Here is a 20,765-nt window from a genome sequence, read left to right on the forward strand (position 1 = left end):
TCTGGTGGTGAAAGAAGATGGCGAGCAGTGGAAAGATAGAGATCGAGAAATTTAATGGTCAGAGTTTTGAGTTATGGAAACTCAAGATGGAGGCTCTGTTGTTGGATAAAGATCAGTGGGTCACGGTAGATCCAAGTACTAAACCAATAGGAGTGTCCGATGAAGAATGGAAGAAGTTGGATCAGAAGGCTAAGAGCACAATATGATTGTGTGTCTCAGATTCATTATTGCTGAATGTATCAAGAGAAGCTACGACGAAGGCTTTGTGGGACAAGTTAGGGACTTTGTACCAATCTAAGTCTCTGGTGAATAAATTGTTCCTACGGAAAAAGTTGTATAACCTGAGGATGAAAGATGGAGACTCGGTGACAGAACATCTGAACGCATTTAATACTATGGTAAGTAATTTATTATCTATTGATATTAAAATTTCAGATAAAGATAAGTGCATCAGTTTTTTGTGTTCTTTACCAAATTCGTGGGACAATCTGGTTATTGCAATAGGTAGGAATGCAACTGCCTTGTAGTTTGATGAAATAGTCGCATCCTTGCTGACAGAGGAGATGAGACAAAAAAATATGGAGAGCCAGAATGGTGATGCCTTGTCTGTACGAGGACAGTCCCAGAATAGAAACAAAAATAAGTCATCGAGTGGGAGATCTAAATCTAGAGGGAGATCTAAATCTCCAAGAAAACCTGTAAAGGTGGTGTGCTCGAAATGCGGAAAGGAAGGGCACTACAAAAGGGATAATTGTAAATATAAAGCTCCTGATAAAGGAAAGGGATCTAATGATGCTCCTTCTACAGAGGCGAAAACCACCTCAAATGAAGGTGGGGATGTGTACTTGGATTCTTCAAGTACACATGTAGATCATGAAGCATGGTTGATTGAATCAGCTGCATCCTTTCACTTCACTTCCCATAGAGAGTGGTTCTACGAGAATGAGAAATATGATGTTGGTGATGTCTTCTTGGGGGATGATAGGAAGGCTAGAATCGTTGGTGATAGAAAAGTAAAGTTGAAGTTGCAAAGTGTAAGGGATAGAACACTTCCAGGTGTTCTGCATATTCCTACATTGGCTAGAAATCTGATTTTTGTAAGAAAGATGGATGATGCAAGTGTAAAAACAGTGTTCGAGAAGGATACCTGCAAGATGGTTCAGGGAGAACTGGTATTGATTCAGGGAGTTCGGATTGGAACTCTGTACAAGCTACAAGATAGCACTGTTGTTGAGGGGTGCAACAGTTTTGTGGTTCCTGAAAGTGGAGTAGAAAATCTAATGGTCTCTGGAGAGAAGACCATGCTGTGGCATCAAAGGCTTGGACATATTGGAGAGAAGGGCCTTCGAATACTTCATGGTAAAGGTATGGGAGAAGTTATGAGTAATAGCTCTCTGGATTTTGATTTCTATGAAAATTGTGTATATGGGAAGCAGAATCGGGTGAGTTTCCCCTCTAGTGGTAAGAGGGCGAAACATATATTAGGACTTGTGCATAGTGATGTGTTTGGACCTGTGAAGGTTCCATCACTGGGTAAGTCTATGTACTATGTATCATTTTTAGATGACTTCTCAAGGAATACATGGGTATATTTCTTTAAGAAGAAATCTAAAGTCTTTGACAGGTTTAAATAATTTAAGGCTCTGGTGGAAAACCAGACAAAGAAGAAGATAGAGGTGTTGAGGACAGATAATGGTGGAGAGTTTTGCAGCAAGGAATTTGAAGAATTCTGTAAGAAGAGTGGTATAGCACGGTAAAAGACTACTCCATACACACCTAAGAAAAATGGAGTCACAGAAAGAATGAACAAGACGTTGATGGAAAGGGCAAGAAGAATTCTCAGTGGTGTTGAGTTAGGATAGGAATTCTGGGTAGAGGTGGTGGAGACAACATGTTACCTCGTCAACAGATCACCTTCATCAGCGTTGGAGGATAAGACTCCACAAGAGGTATGGATTGGTAAGAAACCCTCTCTTTCACATCTGAGGGTATTTGGATGTGATGCATATGTACATGTTCCAAAGGAGAAGAGAACCAAGTTGGATAGTAAATCTAAAAAGTGCATCTTTATTGGGTATAAGGATGGTTTAAAGGGTTATAAGCTTTGGAACCCAGTAAGAATGAAGGTTGTGTATAGCTAAGATGTGGTGTTCAGAGAGGTGAAAGATGTTATTAAACATGAAGTCCAACCAAAGGAACCTGAGAAGATAGAGTTTGAGCTTAATGAGGAAGAATCAGACTCTATAGCAGAGGAGGAATCAGAAGATGAAGAGCCACAAACTCCGAGTGTGAGAAGATCAATTCGAGAAAGAAGGCATCTGGAAAGGTATAGTCCATCTTCTTTTTGTTCAAATTTTGCTTTATCTGTTGCTGATGATGATCCCAGAACTGTGAAGGAAGCAGTAGATTCAGAGGATGGAAAACTCTGGAAAGAGGCCATGGTTGATGAAAAGGCATCTTTGCACAAAAATGAGGCTTGGGATCTGGTGGAGTTGCCCATTGGAAGGAAACCCATTGGAAACAAATGGGTGTTCAAAAAGAAGACAAACGCAAAAGGAAAGGTGGATAAATACAAAGCTTGGTTGGTAGCAAAATCTTATTCCCAGGTGTTGGTAATTGATTTTGGTGATATTTTTTCTCCTGTTTCCAAGGTAGATTCTATTAGATTACTTTATATGTTTCCACTGCTTTTGATTTTGAGGTAGAATAGATGGATGTGAAGATAGCATTTCTTCATGAGGATCTGGCAGAAGAGATCTACATGAAGCAACCTGAAGGTTTTGCAGTGAAGGGTAAGAAAGAAATGGTATTCAAGTTAAAGAAGTCTTTGTATGGGTTAAAACAATCACCAAGGATGTGGTATCAGAAATTGATACATTTATACGAGGACTTGGCTTCACCATAAGCAAAGTAAATCACTGTGTGTATTTTAAATTAATTGGTGACCGTGTTATCTGGTCTTGTATGTGGATGATATGTTGCTGGTTGGAAATGACAAAGAAATTATCCAAGATTTGAAGACCCAATTGTCCTCCAAATTCGACGTGAAAGATCTTGGTGCTGCAAACTATATTTTGGGCATGGAAATTAAAAGAGACCGGGCAAAGAGGAAGCTCTGGTTAAACCAGAGGAAGTATGTCGAGACAATACTGCAGAGTTTTAATATGTAGGATAGTAAAACGGTGAAGGTTCCTATTCCTATACGTGTGAGGTTATCTACTGAACAATGTCCCAAGACACAAGAAGAGGAAGAGGACATGTCCCATGTTCCATATGCAAGTGCAGTTGGTAGCTTGATGTATGCAATGGTCTGTACTAGACCAGACATTACACATGCAGTGGTAGTATTGAGAAGGTTTATGTCAAAACCAGGGAAGGAGCACTAAACAACAGTGAAGCGGGTTTTCAGGTATTTTCATGACACTAGTGATTATGGTTTGTGTTACCAAGGAAGACCAGGATTGGACAGAGTGTTGGATATTCGTGGCTTTGTTGATGTAGACTGGGCTGGAGATCTGGATCAGAGAAGATCTACAAGTGGGTATTTGTTTAACCTATTTGGAGGTGCAGTCAGTTGGATGAATAAGAAATAATCTGTAGTGGCACTATCAACTACAGAGTCAGAATACATGGCAGCCACTCATGCAAGCAAGGAAGCAGTTTGGTTGCAGTGATTGTGTTCAAGTATGGGGTTAGTGCAGGGAGATATAAGGATAGGCTGTGATAGCCAAAGTGCAATTTTCTTGGCAAATAACCCTCCATATCATTCAAAGACAAAGCACATTGATGTTTAGTATCACTTTGTGACGGATATGATAGAAGACAAAAAGGTGTTGCTCGTAAAGGTGGACACTTTGAAGAATACTGCAAATGCATTGACAAAATCTGTGAGCTCTGAGAAGTTCTCTTGGTGTAGAGAAACAATGGGCATTGCAGGGCTAGATAAATGACTAAGCTCTCTTGTGGCCCCCCGTGGAAAGAAAACAACAAGTGGGAGAATGTTGGGTTGTGTTATATTCTTTCCACTACTAGCCCACGTAGTTAACCGGGGGGTTAGAGGGGGGGGCGCGAAGCCCCCCCCTTCGTTGCGCTGATTGCGTAGCAGGGGGGTCACAGGGGGTTTGAGGGGTGCAGGTAGCCCCCTTCTATGGGGTCCGAGGCAGCGGCCCAAAAAATTTTGTTTTTTGGACCCTATATTAGGTTGAGTGGACCTACCTATGGTTTTTTGCATGATTTTCGCACATGGTTTAGGATGCGATGGTTTTCGGTCAATGGTTTTGGACGCGATGGTTTTCATTCCATGGTATTGGATGCTTCAGCATGTATAAATATGTATTGTAACATTGAAAGGAATAGATGAAAAATCAAGCTGGTAGTCCCGGTTTTTGGATCCAGGGGAAAATCTCTTTGTATATGTGTTTTATGTGTTATGCTCTCGCATTGTTTATTTTCTGTGTTTTAGAATTCATATGCAAGTAATTTCTATACGGGGTTAAAATCTACATATTTAATGTATCGGATATAAATTGCATTTCTATTATTTATATGATGCGCGAACTTATATGAATGTGTTGATAAAGTGAATATAAGATAAAGTATCTGTTTACACAAAGATAACTAACTGTTATAAGAAGATAAGTAAGATCCACGGGATAACTTGGGGAAGCAGTGCAGTTCACTGCTATGGCAGCGCGAAAGCACCTCAGCCCCTGGTTAGGGTTGCGAGAAGGCGATTATAACAGATCGCGAAGGTCTCACAGGTCAGGACAACACACGAAGTGACCTCACGAAGGTATTCATAGTTGGAATAAACCGACCCTTCAGACATCTCAAGGGTGTGGAAACTTGGTTCCAACATCCCCCCATACTACTTCGGGTGAGACCTCAGTCCACGCTCTGCGGGCTGTTGCTGAAAGGGCCAGTAGTACAGGGATTTGTTTGGCTAATTAACTCCAAACCTGGGTCAGGCCCCCTTCAAGCCAACACCTTAGCCATAATAAACCAAATGAACACCCACACTAGGATTTTTTTCCCACCACTCAGGTTGAAATACATGTCCCATGACCTTGGTCTTATATTTTTTTACATTGATTTTTAATTGTAAATGTTACATTTTTCTTGTTAAGTTACTTAAAAAAGGTTGAAGGCATGGATGGGCATCGTTATCCTAAAATAGTTGTTGCAGAGGAGTTAAAGAGGAGGAATAAAATTGGGGAAAAATAATGATAAGTGGTCGGGTAAGTGGGCCATTAAGTGGAAGGATTGTCCTAAATCTAAAGGAGAGGTTAAAAAATGGGTACCTGAAAAATTAAGAACTACCATGTGGGAAAAGTAGATTGGTCGAAAAAAATCTCTATATATCAAAGAGTTCAACCCCACATGGTCTCATGATGAAAATATATATTTAGGTGCCAAAATCACAGGAAAGACTATTAATAAAAAGTTGAGGACCAGTTCTCATCATCTCAGATGTGAAATAGGTTGATGGAAAACTCGAAAAGAAGACTAGGAAGAAAGAATCTACATTTTTGTAGCAAAGGAGAGGTTGAAACATAATGGAACTACATCATGGGTTGTCTGACTTATGAGGATATTCATAATCAGTTTAAAAGCATTCTGAAGTTGGATTGTTTGAACAAGTTGTTGGAGGAAGCAAGGTTTATCAAAACTACGAGCTTCTTGGTCAAGATTCATGACAAGAGAGTAGACATAGAGAAAAGTTTGAAGTTTTGATGGGCTAGAGTCCTGGGTCCCTTAGATTGCTTGGTCTCGTGGACTTCATTAAAATCGCTTCATTCATTTTTACCCCCTTTTTAAATTCTCCATGTGTCCACCCATCCACACCGACAGACTGGATTTAGTGTAGCTCCCCCTACCTTCCAGCAGGTAATGAGGGGGGTCGTCCACACTTGTCAACTGTAACAATTTGTTGACGGGAAATATTTATGTTAAGAGATCTATATCAAGTGTGACTCCATCCTTTAAGCCACACATCTAGCCTTGGTGTTATATGGAAAGTGAAGCAAATATTTCTTTGTTATTTCACGTCAAAATTTAGCATCATACCATCTATCGTTCCACATGGAATCCTTTGAGAGTGTTATCACTCAGGTTGTCCCCGAAGGTTAAGAAAGGGATACGGCCAAGGTAACCACAAACCAACTTTGGACTGGAGGTTCTAGCCAACCTGCAATCAGAGAGGGCTCTCTCTTTTAGATTTAGCTTTGTTGAAGGGGGTGATTTTAGGCTAGATATGATGCACAGGGGTTTGATTGAATTTTGGTGGGAAAACTGACACTTTCAGGTAGAGAGGCTGAGTATAGTCTGAAAGTTTCAAGCCATTGGGCATGGAGTCGAGGAGGGGACCTACTGCTGCGTTTCCTTAATGACAGTGAGGGAACATGGAGCAAGATAACTGAGGTTGAAGCAATCTTCAGGTTTAAGGGATGAAATGAATGCTAAAGAAAGAGAGGCAGTTAAGAATCTCTCCAACAGATTAGCAGAGAAAGTAACAGGGCGCTACCTAGGGGCAGTTAAGAATCCCTAGATAATTGGCCAGCACAGGTGAACTGGGGTAAACATGAGCCAGGAGGAATTCAATGTTCATAACCAATTCATTCAGAAGAAAACATCAAGAAACAGCAGGAATTGAGAATAGAGAGTATTTAAACTAATTCTAGGCTATTCTTTCTTCCTACTATTTAGATAATGGCAAACACATAAACAGAGATAAGAGGCACTTATTGCTTCAGGCCGCAGTGCAGGAATTCCATCTTCAACTCTTCAAAACATTCGTCAACAACAGACAGTTCGCTCTCCAAGCTTTAAGGAATCTTTGATTACAGAAAAGTTTAGGTTTACACAGCGAGTCTCTAGTGAAAATTATCAATTAACCAACCCTTAGAACTATACAGAGGGTGGTATATATAGGGAAAAAACTCTCTGCAGAGTTCCTTTATTACATCTTGACCTAATTAGGTCATAAAAAATGACTACTTGTCCTAATCCTATCCTAAAATAAATACAAAAAATATCTCGGGCCGTCCTCAGGGCCGATGTGTCAAAATTGAATAAATGATGTTGTCCTTGGTGGCTTGCTGCAGTGTTTTCTGCAATAAATGAGTATGGGTTTCTGCTTCCTTGCTGTCCTGGTTCTTTGAATGCCTTGACGGTGATTTGAAGGCAAGGACGGGCTGATGCTTATCGATTTGACTTTCTGGGGGCTTCATTAATGTTCAGGTGCCTCGAGCCCCTAAAAAATCATGACTGATACTCTCTGGCGTCTTTTCTTCCACTGATACTCTCTAACAAAATCTGGGCTGCGGATCTGATGTGCTGCGGGTCTAATCACCAGTAAATGGCTGCTGCTCAGCCTCTGTATCATCTGGAATTGTCTTTTGATCCTTTTGGTATGCTCTGTGAAGAAAACGGATCATTTTTGCGCCTTTTCGGGCTTCCTGGGGCTGTATGGAGCGAAGATTCCTTAAAGATTCCCTGAAGATTCTCCATTCTGGCCCACTCATCAAAAACTGCCTCAGAATTCGATTCCGGGGCTCCGAAGTGCGACTTTTGCGCCTCTGCGCCCAAAAATGTTGATGACGTCAGCATGACGTCAGCATTGTACGGCGGGTGACGTCAGCAGGTCGACGTGGCGGGATGACGTCAGCATGACGTCATCACGTACAGATGCTGACGTGGTAGGTACGGTGGCAGAGACACGTGGCAGTGACGTGGCAGGGGGCCACGTAGGCAGGTGACTCATCGGGTGACTGGACAGGGGGGTGACGCAGGCTGGTGGCTGTGCAGGGGGTGATGTGGTAGTGACGTCACCTGGCAGAAGGCGGTAAGCGGTATGTGGCGCATTGCTTATGGGGGATGGCGGTTTCGGAGGGAAGGGCTCCGCCACAGCCCGGCGCTTGACGCGTGGTGGGAGTACGGCGGCAATACCGCCCATCTCCCGGACGTTAAAGGTCGGGCGCGTCAGGGATGAGGATGCCCGCCAGCCGTTGATCTGTGGGGTGGGCGATCGGACGGCTGGCAGTGGACGCAAGTGGATAGGGGGTTAACGGGCGGGAATATTCACAGGAATATTCCGAACTTAATATGCGCGGCGGGTTTAGACTTAGGTTTGAGTGGTTTATGGGGTTTATATGCGGTGGGGGTTAATATTTACAAGGGGAAATGTGAAAACATGGGTTTTTTGGGGGTTTTTAGGGTTAAGGGAGAGGTTACTAGCTGACCAGATGTCAAACCAGTTCCTCAATGACGCGGAAGGGCTAAAAACAGTCCCAGATGGACTGAGATTTCCTGGACTTAGTAGAATTATGGCTATAATGCCAGGGAGGGGTATTTACATAGGGGAGTGTTATATACATGACTAAAATAGGGGAAGAGGGAAAATTGTTAGGGAGTTATATAATAAGGGTGATGAGAAGAAGGGAGAGGTTAGTGAACTCCAGCCTGAGTACCTCCAACTGAAAAATTGCCTTAAACCAAAAAAATGGATTGCTTATCAAAATTGGAACACAGCATTGGCATTTAGACTAGCACACTCTTATGGAGACTTCTTTTGGCCATCTGTAGCAAATATGGAGCATTGCAGCATGCATAGCATGACATATTTGGCATGTAAAAATGTCGATCATGAAAGATGATTAACCTGCTGCAGTAGGAGGCTAACAGTGGCTCCACTTGGGGATGGCTTTTCCTTGTGAAAAGTCAAGAACAGCAGGTCAGACTGCCTTCTATTCAATTGTTGCTGTGTTCTGCAAATTTCCCTTGGCTGGCTGCCTTATTAATCCTACCTACCTACCTACCCTAACCAGCACTTACTTTGTTGTTAGGTGAAGTGAAATAGCCAATGCAACCACTTAAGTAATAATAACATGAGTGGGCTTTGCTGCTTGTGCTTGGTAGTGACACCAACTGAGATTTTGCGATTTGTTATGGCTTTGTCAATTTTTGAGAAGATCAGGAAGCTATTGACCTCCTTTGCGGTCTTTAAATACTGTACAAAACTGTCCTGCGACATATATATACAATTTTTAGGCTGAATTAAAGAACTGTACAAAGTTTGAGGATCACTATCATGCCTTGGAGTCGGGAGATCATTGACAACTCGATACTGAGCCTTGCAGCCTGTTAATGGAGAAGAGTACTGATCTCTTTCATCATTCTGCCTGCCAGCGGGTAGGTCATTCAATACTTGCAGAGGTGCTTGTAATTTATTACAATCTGGCTCGAATAGGGCTTGACTGATCTGTGCAGGCTGCTGGTCTTCTTCTTCTTTGAACAACTCAGATGGCTGAAAACAAAGAGGCAGGGGATCCACTTGAATCATTTGGTCACGTGCTGCTGCTTCTGGGTCCTCCTCAATCTGATATTCAATGGCTCTTTGGGGCTGCGAAACTAGAGGCAATACTTTTGGAACAATATCTTGATTAACCTCCAGACAGTCAATGGCAACACGCGGTGACATTTGATCATATATAGCATGATAGTTATCCTTGATAAATTGAAAAGATTCAAAACAAAAGGGTAGAGTTCCTTCACTGAAATCAACGCACTCTGCGTTTTCTTCCTTTTCTTCATAGCTGAGATGGGCGCGCTGATCATTGGTTTCAGGTTGCTGAACCTGAACACTGCCTCCTGCCAAAATAGGATCTGATTCCTCTGCAAGGCTGATTTGGTCGTTAGGCTCATAATCATCATCATACAAATCATACTTGGGCAGACAGTTGAAAGAAGAGAAGCTATTATATTCACACAGTATATCAGGAGACTGCTCCATCATGTATGGCTGGATGAATATGTCATCTGTTTTGTGGCAGGTTTGTTCGTGAATGTCACTACTTTCCTGTTGCGAAACAGATCGGTTCTTGTGCTTTGAACATTCCACTTTCATTGTGATCAGCTGCATCATTTCCTCTGTCTTTTGTAACACACTATGAAGTCTTTCTTCTTGCTCTGCTTTGTGTTGTTCCTCCCTCCTTCTTAGATTTGCCTCCACGTCCACAGCTATGTCCTGCATCTGTTTCAAAGTGGACGGGCATCTTTCTCTCAGACAAAATTCCATTTCTGTGTCAAATGCTCTAGGATATTGCAATAGAGCTAGATCAAGGGGAGGTCTTATATTTAGAGGCATGGCTTGATAAACTTGATTGAATCTGTCTGAAAACTGCTAAACAGATTCATCTGGATGCCTTTCTAAATGATTGTATTCTTCGATGAGCAAGAAGAGATTTTCTCTGATCATCCATCTATCAAGGAAAAGCTTGGCACACTGCTGAAACTTAGAGATGCTCGCCTCAGGCAACGCTTTAAACCAAGTCCTAGCTTCGCTTTGCAAAGAAAGGGAAAATAGTCTAAGACTGACATCTTCATCTTCCACTTCAAATGTATTAAGATAATCTTCAAAAGCCTGGATATGTTTCTGGGCAGTAGTGCCATTCTCTCCATCGAATCTAGGGAGATATTCAGGATGATTTGCTGGCAGAGGACCAAGTACAGGAGGCAAAATGAGCGGCTTATATCTTTCAGGAACTTTACGAGGCACGGGAGTATGTACAGGAACTAGAAGACTGGGCTCTATTTTTGGTTCCTCCTTGGCTGTATGATGATCTTCAACAGCATTTGAAAGCTGCTGCTCTGATGTGCAAGGAGGCTTTTCAACAATCTTTTCCAAAGGAAAAACATAAAAATCTGACATAAAATCGCTTTTAAAGTACAATATGCACAGCAAAATCTGGTGCAAGAGAAAGAACATGATCTCTTGGATGATAGTCCAAGTCAAGAGCCTGATCTGCTTATATAATTCCTTCGGGTTCATTTCTCCAGCGGAGTCTTTATTATGAGGATGATGTGGAGTCGCCAGGTGGATGAATCAACCTTGAAGTGCCTGATCTCTGTCCACCGTCACAGATCAGAGCTGAATGTGAAAAACCCTGAAGAAAAGGAACCTTTTCTCCAGAAAATGAGGCAAACTGGTCAAAATTGAGGATTTGCACTAATAAACACATGATTCACTTCCCCAGTGGAGTTGTCATTATGTTATCACTCAGGTTGTCCCTTTTGACTCCTAAAGGGATACGGCCGAGGTAACCACAAACCAACTTTGGACAGCAAGCCCTAGCCTACCTGCAGTCAAAGAGGGCTCTCTCTTTATGATTTAGCTTTGTTGAAGGGGGTGATTTTAGGCTAGATATGATGCACAGGGGTTTGATTGAATTTTGGTGGGAAAACTGACACTTTCAGGTAGAGAGGCTGAGTATAGTCTGAAAGTTTCAAGCCATTGGGCATGGAGTCGAGGAGGGGACCTGCTGCTGCGTTTCCTTAATGACAGTGAGGGAACATGGAGCAAGATAACTGAGGTTGAAGCAATCTTCAGGTTTAAGGGATGAAATGAATGCTAAAGAAAGAGAGGTAGTTAAGAATCTCTCCAACAGATTAGCAAAGAAAGTAACAGGGCGCTACCTAGGGGCAGTTAAGAATCCCTAGATAATTGGCCAGCACAGGGGAACTTGGGTAAACATGAGCTAGGAGGAATTCAATGTTCATAACCAATTCATTCAGAAGAAAACATCAAGAAACAGCAGGAATTGAGCATAGAGAGTATTTAAACTAATTCTAGGCTATTCTTTCTTCCTGCTATTTAGATAATGGAAAACACATAAACAGAGATAAGAGGCACTTATTGCTTCAGGCCGCAGTGCAGGAATTCCATCTTCAACTCTTCAAAACATTCGTCAACAACAGACAGTTCGCTCTCCAAGCTTTAAGCAATCTTTGATTACAGAAAAGTTCAGGTATACACAGCGAGTCTCTAGTGAAAATTATCAATTAACCAACCCTTAGAACTATACAGAGGGTGGTATATATAGGGAAAAAACTCTCTGCAGAGTTCCTTTATTACATCTTGACCTAATTAGGTCATAAAAAATGACTACTTGACCTAATCCTATCCTAAAATAAATACAAAAAATATCTCGGGCCGTGCTCAGGGCCGATGTGTCAAAACTGAATAAATGATGTTGTCCTTGGTGGCTTGCTGCAGTGTTTTCTGCAATAAATGAGTATGGGTTTCTGCTTCCTTGCTATCCTGGTGCTTTGAATGCCTTGACGGTGATTTGAAGGCAAGGACGGGCTGATGCTTATCGATTTGACTTTCTGGGGGCTTCATTAATGTTCAGGTGCCTCGAGCCCCTAAAAAATCATGACTGATACTCTCTGGCATCTTTTCTTCCACTGATACTCTCTGACAAAATCTGGGCTGCGGATTTGATGTGCTGTGGGTCTAATCACCAGTAAATGGCCGTTGCTCGGCCTCTGTATCATCTGGAATTGTCTTCTGATCCTTTTGGTATGCTCTGTGAAGAAAACGGATCATTTTTGTGCCTTTTCGGGCTTCCTGGGGCTGTATGGAGTGAAGATTCCTTAAAGATTTCCTGAAGATTCTCCATTCTGGCCCAAACAATCCTGCGATGAGCGATTTGCGCAAATCGCTCATCAAAAACTGCCTCAGAATTCGATTCCGGGGCTCCGAAGTGCGACTTTTGCACCTCTGCGCCCAAAAATGTTGATGACGTCAGCATTGTACGGCGGGTGACGTAAGCATGACGTCAGCAGGTCGACGTGGCGGGATGACGTCAGCATGACGTCATCACGTACGGATGCTGATGTGGCAGGTACGGTGGCGGGGACACGTGGCAGTGACGTGGCAGGGGGCCACGTAGGCAGGTGACTCATCGGGTGACTGGACAGGGGGGTGACGCGGGCTGGTGGCTGTGCAGGGGGTGACGTGGTAGTGTCGTCACCTGACAGAAGGCGGTAAGCGGTATGTGGTGCACCGCTTATGGGGGATGGCGATTTCGGAGGGAAGGGCTCCGCCACAGCCCGGCGCCTGACGCGTGGCGGGAGTACGGCGGCAATACCGCCCATCTCCCGGACGTTAAAGGCCGGGCGTGTTGGGGATGAGGATGCCCGCCAGCCGTTGATCTGTGGGGCGAGCGATCGGACGGCTGGCGGTGGACGCGAGGGGATAGGGGGTTAACGGGCGGGAATATTCGCAGGAATATTCCGAACTTAATATGCGCGGCGGGTTTAGACTTAGGTTTGAGTGGGTTATGGGGTTTATATGCGGTGGGGGTTAATATTTACAAGGGGAAATGTGAAAACATGGGTTTTTTGGGGGTTTTTAGGGTTAAGGGAGAGGTTACTAGCTGACCAGATGTCAAACCAGTTCCTCAATGACGCGGAAGGGCTAAAAACAGTCCCAGATGGACTGAGATTTCCCGGACTTAGTAGAATTATGGCTATAATGCCAGGGAGGGGTATTTACATAGGGGAGTGTTATATACATGATTAAAATAGGGGAAGAGGGAAAATTGTTAGGGAGTTATATAATAAGGGTGATGAGAAGAAGGGAGAGGTTAGTGAACTCCAGCCTGAGTACCTCCAACTGAAAAACTGCCTTAAACCAAAAAAATGGATTGCTTATCAAAATTGGAACACAGCATTGGCATTTAGACTAGCACACTCTTATGGAGACTTCTTTTGGCCATCTGTAGCAAATATGGAGCATTGCAGCATGCATAGCACGACATATTTGGCATGTAAAAATGTCGATCATGAAAGATGATTAACCTGCTGCAGCAGGAGGCTAACAGAGAGTGCCATGTGTCACCAAAAAAACGGTACCTTGACCATCCAACAAGGCCAACTCTTGCTTCCATTTATCATTTCATTAATGTGGCATGTTAGCATTCTCACCACGTCTTAATCCACGTCATCTAAATACATGTGGTATTCCACGTGGCCATGCTCGACCTACATGGCGCCTGCCACTTGAAATGAAACTTGGCTCCCATCGGGGCAGAGTCCTTCATGCAATTCAATACTTCACCATTGTATGAAATTTTAGGGGTTCAACGAGAATCCTCTCCAATATAGATTCCACGTCATTTCACCCAATGCCATCTTGTAGGTCATGGAAGAGGCCATCACCCAAACTCGGCATGACATGATGGTAAACTCCCCATCATATTATGGGAAATGAGATCATCATGTGCCTTCTGTTAATCACGCTTCTCCTTTTATAAGTCACCGTCCACAGAAGGGTGTAGTGTGGAATTAGTCACTAATCATAGGGCTAATAAATGATTAGCTATCTAATCCTATGATTAAGATAATTAATATCCTCCTTTGTTATTTCACCAATTTTCCATAATCCTTTTCTGAGTTAGGAAAAGCTTCCTTGTTCTGATTATAAGCTCATCATTCCTTTATCATAGGCTTATAACAATTGGATGACCTGACTGAACCTTTCGGGGGATAAGAGACACTAAACATCAAACTTTACAGGGTTAAAACCACTCATTCCAATGCCTTTCATTAGAGGTAATTAGCACATTCATTGTAAATGAAATGAACTATTTGATTCAAGCATTCAAACCTAATAGTCTCCATGATATACACAATATTTTAGACATCAATCAATTATCCAAGAAAACACTCAACAAAACATGTAAACAACCATTCATGACTATATAAATAGTACTACACTTCAAGGTTTTATATTAGCAACATAGAGGTCGTCCAACCCCTCAAATGGATTTACATTGATTATTAGAACACCCATGCATCCTAATGTTTTTTGTAGGTTGCTTAATGTTGTACTTTTTTTGGGTAAATATTTTGTATTGAATGAAAACATGAAGTACATATTAAGTCATGGAGTTTTGGGCTGGTCTCTCATCGAGAAAACTAGACCACACCCAGAAATTCAACCTTTTCAAAAGAGAAAATGATATATTTCTTCATGTTGACATAAAAAATGAAGACCAAAAAATAAAAATGGGACCAAATAGACCAATTACACACTGAGAGATACAAACAAAGAGATGTTAGGTCCCTATACTACCAGTGTAACCCCTTATTGTTATTAGTGTGACCCCCTTATTGTATTATTGTCCCCATACAGTCCCCATGTTGTTATTATTATGCCCCATAGAAGCCCACTATTTTTATTGTTGTGCCCCTACAATATTATTATTATGTAGGCTCTGATTGTATTGGGACCCCTTAGACTCCTATATATAGAAAGGAGGTCTTTTCATTTCTATAATCCAAGAATTGTTCATTTGTGTAATGCAAAGGAGATTTCCCCCTCGAAGAGGCTGATTTTTAAGTCGTTGATCTATCTTTTCTATCTTTTTGTGAGCTGGTTTCATAACATTTGCTATCAAAGCTTTGGATTCTAGGGTTTCGCTGCTCCAAATAAGTCATCGTGGTATTTTAGCTATAACGTTTTCTCTACGAAGTTTAAAAAGCTAAAAGCAAAACCCATTTGAGCCGAAATCATTCTAAACGTCGAGTACGAATTTCAGATCTTTTCTCACTATATTTTCGGAGATATGATCTGAGTAAGTTAGGGTTTATGAAAGCTCCATAATTCCATCTCAAATAGGTCATCGTGGAAGTTTCGCTATAAGTTTGTTTCTACGAAGGTTCAAACTTTGAAATTAAAAACCATTTGATCAGAAATCTTGGTGAAGCTCAGGCCCAAATTGCAGATCTTGTTTCACTATATTTTCGGAGATATTGTCCAAGAAATTTAGGGTTTTTTCAAGCTCCCGAATTACATTCCAAACAGGTGATCTTAGGGAAATCATCTTAACTTTCTCTCTGAGCATTAGATTGAAATTTAGTAAGAAGTTACAGAAAGAGGACAGATTGTATGTCTCTGTGTATCGTTTTCAGGTCTGAAGGTCGAAATAGTGACATGTGACACTTTGTACAAGTTGGCTCTACTAAAAAGGTATATAATCAAGTCATCTTGGGAGATTGGGCATAACTCTTTCTTGGAGAATCCAATTTCGATCAGACTTATGGTATTGGAAGGAGGATGCAGAGGGCTACCATAGGTCACAATTCCAGACCTTGGAGATATGAACTTTCATAGATACAACAGATTCAATATCGAGATCCTAAAAGCAAGAAAAAGAATGACTCGAATCAAGAAAATAGAAACACCTAGTAATCAAAATTGGATGGATGATTTGAAGAATGCGATCGAAGATAAGATAAATAGTTTTATCTATGCCATGGAAGCTAATATTGATGGTATGGATCCATATTGGAAGAAATACATGGAAGATTTGAAGAAAGACATGGAAGGTTTGAAGGAAGGTGGGACAAAGCTGCTACAAGAAAGGCTTCCTAATGGAAAAAAGGTAATAGAGGAAACTCATGATGAGAACAAAATTAATGTTAATCGTGATTTCATAGAATCTAATTTTGGATTGAAGACCCAACATATTCCAAACATAGATATGAGGAAGTTTGATGGAAAGGATCCCATAACATGGATACTACAAATGGAGAAATATTTTGATCTACATAATGTGCAAAACACACAAAAGGTATGTGTTAGCTTTGTTGGTGTTTGGCCCAAAAATGGACCCAAAACACTCCCAAAGTCTCCAAAGTTTGCTTAAAATCATGCCAAAGGATCCAAGTATGCCCCAAAGTCTTCAAATATTGCTTAAGATCATTTAAAAATCCCAACAGTCGCATGCCAAGAGCCCTTGGAAGGGCAGAAATACACTATCGGGAGGTAAAAAACCCAAAGAAAACAATGAAAATCAAGTATCACAGGCTTAAGCAGAGGAATGAACAGCAGTCGTTAGATCTGGTTGATCAACGGTCTAGATCTGATCGGCAGGAGGCAATCGGCGGAAATCAGCGCAAGCCCAAGGGAACTTGTGATGGCGATCAGCGATCGCTATCGGGGATTACTATGAGCGCTAACCATGGACCTCTGGCTCAGGCGATATGCGATTGCGATCAGATCGCATCACTGTATCGTAGCGGAACAACACTAAGGGGCGGGGCCTATGCATATACATATGGGCGACCCGATAGCCGGACCCGACGATCATATATATGATATTTCATAATATCTCAGGTCCGCTGAAGCCCATTTTTAATGTATTTCAATGTTTTTCGCGTATTTCAAAAATACAAAGGGAAGACTGTGGACAGGCCTTTTTGCGACTTGTGATAGCAATAAAGCCCAGACCCGATGGGATTCGGAACAAAAATATATAAAATTTGAAGTCTGCAAAAGCCATTTTTCAATGTATTTCGTGTATTTTCGTGTTTAACAAAATACAAAGGGAACAGGCCAAATGCGACTTGCGATGGCGACAAGGACGGACCCGATGGGTTTCGAAATAGAAATACATATATTTTCAAGTCCGCCAAAGCCCATTTTCATGCATTTTTCAGTGTTTTTTGCATATTTCATAATACAAGGAAAATACACAGGAGCAGGCTTTTTTGTGACTTGCGATGGTGACAAGGGCGGACCCGAGAGATGAATAAACCATACTTGAGGACTTTTGAAGTCTGAAAGAAATAGAAAGAAGCGGGATTTCTCATTGTTGCAGTGTTTTCTGTATGAAACAGAAAACAGTCATGTATTAATAGAAAGGGGCCATTTAAAGGGATTATAAGGGCCCGAAGACCCATTCCACCATATAACAGAGCCCGGGAGACATATTACTAGGAAACAGGGGTCGGAAAGGGAAAGAGAAGGACCACAGCACACTGCAGCCCAAAACAGAAACATCATGGAGCATAGACATAGCAGCTCATACATAACAACAGAATCAATTGTGGGGCATCTTTGGCACAAGAGAGCTCCTTGCTAGCGCATCCAAAATATCTGAATGCAGTTATTCTTCTGTCAGAAGAAGAAACCCCCGAGCCCATGCGTGCCCAGTTATGGCATCAGGTTGTTGAAAAGACAAGAAGGATAGATTAAGACACTCCGAGCTTCTGAGAGCTCAGGAGCATTGTAAAGAGCTATAAATAGCTGAAAGTAAGATGTAATTCGGATTCAACTTCTAGAGATTGTTCCTCCTCGGTTCCTTCAAGCTTCTCATCTTCATTCTAGCAATATAATCTTCTTTTGCTATTATATGTTCAATGTCCATTTCTCTGTTGTTCTATGCTTGCACTTGAATAGTTATTCATGTTTTCTGCTGCGTCTAATGCCATATAACTGTCATCTTATCTCTGCATTGATAAATTAGATTTGCAAGTCTTATTTACTTCTTGTAGCTGGCCATTCATATGTGTTTATGTATGCAATCTATTGGTACAGTCAGTATTCTCCATCTATCCATTAAATCTATAAATTATTGAGCATTAGTGGTCTAAAGCCTTGTATTGGTGAGAGTGTTCATGCATGTCTTGAGTGAGAATAGAGCTGAAATGGTTATCTGACTTGATCCAAACCATCATCCATTCCAATAGTTCTGAGAACAATATTCAAGATTATATGTTACCAGGCATCTCCGAGCTGCAACCTAGGAGAGTTTCCTGGAGTGATAACAGTATGTATTGCATCTTTATATTTAGAACCGAATCATCTTGTATGGTATAGATGGATTTGTTCTCATAAACAACTTGTCACCTGGTCAATTTTCACAGAGGAAGTGATAGCACATTATGAGGATACAAAGAGAAACACCTTCTTTAGCCAATTGATAAATCTCAAACAAAAGGGTTCAATGGCAGAGCACATTAAGGACTTCCAAAAATTGAATATAAGGGTAAATGATATTCCAGAGAAGCATAGAATTGAAGTATTCATAGGGACTTAAAATGATAACATCCAACATGAGGTTCGCCTTTGGGAACTTGATTCATTGGAGAAGGCATACAGGTTGCAAACAAAAATTGAAAGAAAAATTATGGCAACAAGGAAGCCTACCTCTCATAACTATAAAGATGGAACTGTTGTTGCTCCTAGCCTTTCACCACCTACAATATTGACACCAAAACTTTTGGAAGAAAAAATAGAAAAAGGGCTTTGTTACAACTGTGATAGAAAATACACTAAAGGTCATAAGTGTGCTGAGAAGAAATTAATTTACATAGATGTGGAAGAGGAGAAAGAAAAGGAACAAGAAACTTCAAAAGAAGAGGATATACACCAGGAACCAATCCTAGAGAAAGAAGAAATGAATTTGACCATATCTTGTAATGCATTGACAGGAAATACCACTCCTCAAACTATTAAGATAGAAGGGCATATCAACAAGAAAAAGGTAATAGTGTTGATTGATTCGGGTAGTACTCATAATTTTATTCATTGTAAGATAACCAAGGAATTGAATTGCTTCCTATATCCAACACCAGAGTGTCAAGTAATGGTTGCAAATGGAGGAACCATAAATTTCTCTGGAAAGTGCCATAATATCAAGCTATCCATGGGATAATATGTCTTGAATAGTCCAATTATTTCCATTCCAATGGGTGGTGAAGATGTTGTACTAGGATTCCAATGGCTACAATCTTTGGGTACGATAGCTTTTAATTTTTAAGAACTTTTCTTCAAATTTTTTTGGGAAGGAAAGGAAGTTGAATTAAGGGGTATCGCAAGCAAACCGAGTAAGATAATCAACTCTCACAGCATGAAAAAACTTCTAAAGAAAGAACAACGTGGCATAATTGCACAATTATGTTCACTAGAGGTTCCCACATCGAAATCATCTATTTCTCCAGATATCCAAAACGTTTTGGACAATCGCTCCAAGGTATTTGAGACTCCTAAAGGCCTCCCACCTATTTGCAATCATGATCATTCTATTCATTTGATTCCAGGAAGTGTTCCCCCAAATATCAGGCCTTACAGATATCCATATGTTCAAAAGATAGAAATTGAACGTATGGTTGAATAAATGCTAGAGGTTGGTATAATTCAACCTAGTCAAAGTTCTTTCTCTGCTCCAGTGGTATTGGTACACAAGAAGGAAGGATCATGGTGCATGTGTCCAGATTATAGGGAGCTCAACAAGCTTACTATTATAGATAAATTTCCCATTCATGTCATTTATGAATTATTGAATGAATTACATGGAACAATTTACTTTACCAAGTCGGATCTTCATTCAGGATATCATCAAATCAGAATGAAGATTGAAGACATTCCAAAAACAGAATTTAGAACTCATGAGGATCACTATGAATTTTTTATCATACCTTTGGCCTTACCAATGCACCTTCTACATTTCAAGGTTTGATGAATTCCATTTTCAAACCCTTCCTTAGAAAATTTGTGTTAGTATGTTTTGATGATATACTAATCTAAAACGAGTCTTGGAAGGATCATGTTCAACATGTTGACAGGGTGTTCAAACTATTGGAGGAGAAACAATTATATGCAAAAAGCTCCAAATGTTTCTTTGGAGTACAAGAGGTGGAATATTTGGGTACTCAATTAGCTCATAGTTCATCTTATCATCCTCAATCTGATGGGAAAATTGAGATAGTGAACAAATGTTTGGAAGGATATCTTCTTTGCTTTGTATTTGATAAATAGACACAATGGGTCAAGTGGTTTCCTCTACCTGAATGGTGGTATAACACTTCCTTCCATACTGCAACAAAAATGACCCCATTTATGTTACTTTATGGATATCATCCATCGTCCATCACATCATCTTTAAAAGAAAATTCTAAGGTTCAAGCAGTGGAAGATCACATTGAGAATCAACAAAAGGTTCTCAAACTCTTAAAGGATAACCTCACTTTGGCACAAAATAGAATGAAACAATAGGCAGATCAATATTACAGCAAAAGAAGATTTGATGTAGGTGACTGGGTATTTCTACGACTACAACCATACAAAAAAATGTCCCTCAAGCAAGCTAAGAAGGATAATAAATTATCACCAAAATATTATGGTTCGTACAAGG

Source organism: Pinus tabuliformis, chromosome 7 (genome assembly GCF_031772625.1).
Source record: "Pinus tabuliformis cultivar Carrire ecotype Pingquan chromosome 7, CPIR1, whole genome shotgun sequence".
NCBI lineage: Eukaryota > Viridiplantae > Streptophyta > Pinopsida > Pinales > Pinaceae > Pinus > Pinus tabuliformis.